General features: G+C 42.6%; 1 protein-coding gene across 1 annotated transcript in view; it reads left to right on the forward strand.

The window, feature by feature from the left end:
* The first annotated feature begins 452 nt into the window (after positions 1-452).
* Positions 453-6,434, forward strand: part of KBTBD12 (kelch repeat and BTB domain containing 12) — a 22,666-nt gene continuing 16,684 nt past the window's right edge. The window contains exon 1 of the mRNA XM_056804744.1: positions 453-505. The gene's annotated coding sequence lies outside the window, so the exon portion shown is untranslated. The remainder of the gene's footprint in view (positions 506-6,434) is intronic.

Here is a 6,434-nt window from a genome sequence, read left to right on the forward strand (position 1 = left end):
AATGAATGAATGAGAATAAATTGCATCCCTAATTTTACCAGGTGCTTAACAAATGCATGAACAAGGGAAGTGCCAAGAAATACTTGCCCCTGCTCATACACAGCCAGGATGAGGCTGAGGGAAGATCTGAACCCAAATCTTGGCAGCTTTCGAGGTCTCTGCACTCCTCTCAAGCCAAGCAGCGTCTCTCAGTCTGCTCACCCAGGAGTCAGCCCATCCAACCATAGCTCCCGGGGGCACTGTTGCTGCTGCCTCTGCCAGTTCTCTTCCTCCCTTCTCAGGTCTCCGACATCCTCCCCAGCCTCCCCCCTCCTCCTCCCCTCCATCTCTTCCCTCCCCCTCCTCCTATTTCTTCACTAGCCAACTCCTCATTCCCTCCCCCAACCCCCTTTCTATTTATAGAGCTGGCAGCCTCAGGGAGGCCCATATTGGGCAGTGTGAATGTTTGGGGATGAGTGTGTAGCAGGCGGGCCCCCCCCGCAGCTGCCCCAGCGCCCCCGGCCCGGTGAGCATTCCCAGGGAGGTAGAGGCTTGCGGGAGGGAGGGGGAAGGGTGGGGGCAAGGTCCTGGCAGTGGGATGGGGTAGGGACTAGGGTGCATTGGGGCCGGCCAGCAGGTCCTCAGAGAGAGCGGAAGAGGCTCTAATCTGAGTCCTGGCCAACCTGCTCACTTTGCCCAGAAGCCAACTGTGGCCCAGAGAGGGGAAGGGGCTGGCCCAGGGAAGTCTGTGGCTTATGGGAGACTCAAATCTAAGACTTCCGGCTGTAGAGCTCCTTTCTTTTTCTTTTTTTCATTTTTTATAAGACTCTGGCCTGGGGACAAGGAAAATGGGAGTTTCTTTCTGGTCTCAGACATTTACAAGTTTGTGCCCCTAAGTAAGTCAGTTAAAGCTCTGGGACTGGACCTCAGAATTGTGAGGTTCAAATGAGAACATGCCTGAAAGATGCTATATACAACTCTTCAAGTGCATTCTAAATGGCGACCATTTGTACTCTCATTACATGGTTCTTTGGGCCTCCTGGAGTAGCCCCTATCTCTAACCTGATCAGTGTTAGGGTGTTTGTTTTTAAACCCTTATATTCTGCCTTGGAATGGATGGTACCTGTTGGTTCCAAGGCAGAAGAGGGGTAAGGACTAAGCAATGGGGGTTAAGTGACTTGACCAGAGTCACACACCTAGGAAGTGTCTGTTGAACCCAGGTCCTCCGGACTCCAGGCCTGAGAGCTCCTTTCTTTTGTTTCAGACTGGCCTTCCCAAGTTGCCAACAGTTTACTAGGGTCAAGGGACTGAAATAAGTCAGTTATTCATTCAGGAAATGCGTTTAGTCATGTCTTATGCTACTACTACTAACAACAACAATTTACTCTAATATAGTGTCCTAAGGTTTGCAAAGCATTAGAGCAATGACTGAAGAAGTATTTATAATCCACTTACTGTGTACTAAGGAGATCATATTCTAATCAGGAGAAGAGTCCCAAATATCTTAGTACCACTGTCATTTTAAGAGCTTGAAACTGCCCTATGGGACATGTGAAAACATCCTGTATTAAAGAAAATAGCTTTAAGCAGATGGAAGGACCTGGATGTCCTAATGGGGCAGGTAAAGGTGGGCGGATGGCAATGTTGGAATGTGCTTAAAATACAGGAAATGTGTCTGTATCTCTGTGTGTGTGTGTGTGTGTGTGTGTGTGTGTGTGTGTGTGTTCCCAGGGGCAATGGTGAGAAGGAAAAGCACTTTCAACATGGTGGGTGGTTCCTGTGCAAAGGAAGGAAATGGATGTCTGATATCAGGAATAGCTAGGCTGGTCTGGATGGAGCATATACCATATGAGTGAATAATATGTAATCCCACTGAAAAGAGAGGCTAGACAAAGATTGTGAAGATTTCAAAATGCCAAACCAAGGAGTTTATATTTTATCCTAAAGGCAATGGAAAATTATCAAAGCTTCAGCAGGGAGAGAATGTGGCCAGACCTATGCTTTCAGAACATCAGTTTGGCCAGTATATTGAAGAAGAGAACAACTAGATTCAGGGAAGTCAATTAAGAGGATTTTGCTAGGGCAGCTGGGTGGCTCAGTGGATAGTGAGCCAGGCCTAGAGACAGGAGGTCCTGGGTTCATATTTGACCTCAGACACTGTGTAACCCTGGGCAAGTCACTTAACCCCCATTGCCTAGTCCTTACTGCTCTTCTGCCTTGGAACCAATACACAGTATTTATTCTAAGGTGGAAGGTGAGGGGTTAAAAAAAGAGGATATTGCAACAGTCTAAGCAAGACCAGGTTGTTTGTGTTGTGAATAGAGAGAGTGGAACAAAGGTACAGAGAGGTAGGATCTACAAGAGGTGGCAACTCATCAGAATGAATGAATGAGAGGATAGATGACTCCAGGGTCTTGAATATCAGTCATTGGAAAAATAGTGTTACCATCCACAGAATTAAGGAAGTTAGCAGGAAGGAAGGGCTTAAGTTCTGTTTTAGAAATGTTGACTTTGAGATCCTTAGCAGGGATGTCCAGCAGGTAGTCTGAAATTGAGTTCTAGAGCTTAGGAGAGAGATGAGGATTGTATATGCAGATCTGTGCCACCTGCACAAAGATGATCATTGAACCCATGGGAACTGATGTGATCACCAAGAAAGAGGGTATAGAGAAGGAAAAGAAGATAGCCCAGGACAGAACCCTGAGGCATACTCACATACAGAGGACTGGACACCCATGATAATCCTTCAAAGGACCCTAAAAAAGATCAGTTCCAAAGGGACAAAAAGAAAGGTGACAGAAGGATGTCATGAACACCTTGGAAGGAGACAGTATTCAGAAGAGAGGGTCAATAGTGTCATATCCTCCATGAAAAATGAGACCTAAAAAAAGGAATTAGGCATTGTGGGAAGTTGATCTTTGGCAACCGTGGAGAAAGTAGTTTCAACGGAGAGGTAGTGACAAGCATGATTTTAAGAGGTTACGACTGTAAGCAAGAGGTAAGAAGGTGAAGGCATTGAAGCTTTTCCCTAGGAGTTCCACTGAAAGAAAGGAGTTCCTGAGCTCCAGTCCCAAATCACTAGTCACCTATTGGATATTTCAACCTGGATGTCTCATAGCCATCTGAAGCTCCATAAGTCCAAAACAGAGCTCATTATCTTTCTCTTCAAACCCATTATTCGTCTAGACTACCCTGTTATCGGGAAAGGCACTGCCACTTTTGCAGTCATCCAGGTTAGAAAATTTGGTGTTATTCTTCTTCCTACTCATCCTGAATATTCAATCAGTTGCCAATTCTTGTGATTTCTATCTGGCACATAGTAAGAACTATATAAATATAGCTGTCATTATTATTATTACACCTTCTGCTTTTGGTTTCTAGTCACGTCATTCAACTGAAATGTCCATCTCCAGTTATCCATAGTTTCTTAATTTACCATAGCTAATGTCCTTTTCTCAGATCTAATCCTTCATCTCTTTGTAACTCTCATGTTCACCTCTCCTCTCTGAGACTATGACAATGCTCTCAGTTCTATCTGTGTAACTGATTTTTCCCAGACTCCTTTGCTAGATCTTCATCAGTATCATATCCACTAACCCTGGTTGTCCCCCAAGGCTCTGCCTTGGGCCCTCCTCCATTTTTACTCTGTACCCTTACTTGTTGATAAAATTAGCTCCCATAGATGCTATTATTATATTAGCTCTATGAAATTTCTCAGATCTTCAGATTGAGCCCTAATTTCTCCTTCAAGGTCGTTTTTTTAACCAATACCTTCTGCCTTAGAATCAATACTGTGTATTAGGTCCAAGGCAGAAGAGTGGTAAGGGCTAGGCAATGGGGGTTAAGTGACTTGCCCAGGGTCACACAGCTAGGACGTGTCTGAGGTCATATTTGAACCCAGGACCTCCTGCCTCTAGGCCTGGCTCTCAATCCACTGAGCCACCCAGCTGCCCCCAAGGTCATTTCTAAGCCCTCTTCTTAAACATCTTGATCTGGATGTCCCATAGTCATCTCAAACTCAACATGTTTAAAAAACTACAACTGATTATCTTTTCCCCAAATCTTGCCCTCTCCCTAACTTTGGCATTTTTGTTTTGAGGATACCATCATCTTCCCAGTCCCCCCCCCCAGGCCCACAACCTTGCTTTCATTCTCAATTCCTCACTCTCATTCACTATACACATCTATTCTGTTGACAGATCTTGTAATTTCTACCTTCACAACACCTTTTCTATAAGTCTCTCTCTGCTCTCACACTGCCACCACCCTCATTCAGGCACTCATCACTGTTCCCTGGACTATTTCAAGAGTCTAATCACCCTGCCTAATCTCTCACTACTTCTCACTAATGTATATTCCACTCAGTTACCAAGGTAATTTGTCTAAAACATAAATCTGACGTTATTCCCCTCCACATAATCTTGCTACACTGGCCTACTTGTAACTCCTGTGTGCCAAGGAGGTGATACAGACGGAACTTTAGGAAGATCAGTTTGACAGCTGAATGGAGGGCGGATTGGAGTAGAGAGAGATTTGGGCAAGAACCACAGAAAGAGATTGAAATGGTCCAGGCATGAGATGATGAGGGCCTTTACCAAGATGGTGGCAGTGTCAATGGAGAGAAGGCATATATGAGAGATGTTGAGGGGAGAAATGAAAAGACTTGACAAAGTAATTGGACTTATCAGTGGGCAGGGATAGAGTAAGGAGCTAAGAATGACACGTATGTTTTGAGGCTGAGTGACTGTGAGAATGGCGGTACACTGGACAGTGACAGAGAAAGTAGGAAGAGAGAAGGTTTAGGAGGAAGGAGAATGAATTCATTTTTTTTTTGAGTCTAAACTTTCTCTGGGACCTCTGAGTTGGGGTTGCAAGACTGGAGGTCAGGTAAAATGGTAGGGTTGGACAAGTAGATCTAAGGGACATCTGAATAAGGTGATATTTTATCATTTTGCCATGTAGTAATGCCTGGCCATAAACTAACAATCAGAAAGCATGACTCTAGATCAAGCTCCTCATTTTACTGATGAAAAAAGTGAGGCCTCTAGAGATGAAGTGACTTGTACAGGGTCACATAATTAGAGCAGAGTCAAGATTAGAACCAAATGATATTTCTTTATCACTAAACTATTCATAAATTGGGGAGCTATTTGTGTATTAAGGGTGAAAATTTTTTTTAGAAATGTATAGTATATCCAGGCCTCAGAAGCTTCCTAGCTGTGTGACCCTGGGCAAGTCACTTAATGCCAATTGCTTAACCCTTGACATTCTTCTGTCTTAGAAATGATACTAAGAAAGAAGGTAAGGGTTTTTTTAAATGGATCGTGTATAGCTCAGACATGAGAGGCAAAATACCATCATGGATGGGGAGATAAAAGTCAGGAAGACCTGGGATTGAGCTCTTCCTCTCACATATACTGACTATATGACACTAGGCAAGTGATCCAGGTAACTCAGGGACCCAAAACAATTGCTAGATTGCCATTGATAGAGGAAGCTTCTTCAACAGAAAGTCCCTATACCAATGAACTCCCAGGCCTAGACCAAAAATAATAGAATAAAAAAAGGCTAGAGTGTCCAAAGCTTTAAATTACATTTCTTTTTTTAAAAAACCTTACTCTCTGTCTTAGCATCAATTCTAAGACAGAAAAATGGAAAGGACTAGTCAATCAATTGGGGTTTAATGACTTGCCCAGTGTCACACAGCTAAGAAGTATCTGAGGCCAAATTTGAACCCCTGTACTCCAACTCTGGGTCTGGGGCTCTGTCTACTGTGCTCTCTAGCTGCCCCTAACTTACATTTCTAGCAATAATCTGACTTTTAATTAAGGAAGTGCTGACATGTTATGCGTGCAATCATTTTTATATGAAAGGTTTTGTACCATCAAGAAATTAAGTTTAGGGATTGACTAAGAATTATAAAAAATAAACTACTTAAAAAGCAAAGCATCAGCACTGGAAATAAATCAACAATTTTGCTCCAATTTGAAGTACTATTCATTGGAAATTTGTAATTGAATCCATTTATCAAAACTAAAAATGAAAATAGTGAACATAGATAGAACAACATTTTGGATTTCTGGTGACACTGTAAGCAATTAGATTCCATTCTTTTGATTTATGTTTAGCTTTGCAATTTATATTTTTACTTATTTTCCATTATTAATTATATTAAGATGAATGCTAAGGGTTAGTCCTCTATAAATTGGAACAGAGAGTGACAGCCATTGAAGGTTGTTGTCTAGCTGGATCTTGCTGATGAAAGGAGTAACTACCCACTGTTCTCATCAAAAGAATAATTTTCCAGGAGTCACTCACTGGTGCTTTGTCTATACTTTAAATTATTGTGTTAATATGTACACATTCTAGACTAGATATATAAAGTGTATACCCAGTTACAGAGAGAGGGTACCTTTGTACAAGTATACTAGAAATTTGTAAAGCTGGAAGTATCA

Source organism: Monodelphis domestica, chromosome 7 (genome assembly GCF_027887165.1).
Source record: "Monodelphis domestica isolate mMonDom1 chromosome 7, mMonDom1.pri, whole genome shotgun sequence".
Classification (NCBI taxonomy): Eukaryota; Metazoa; Chordata; class Mammalia; order Didelphimorphia; family Didelphidae; genus Monodelphis; species Monodelphis domestica.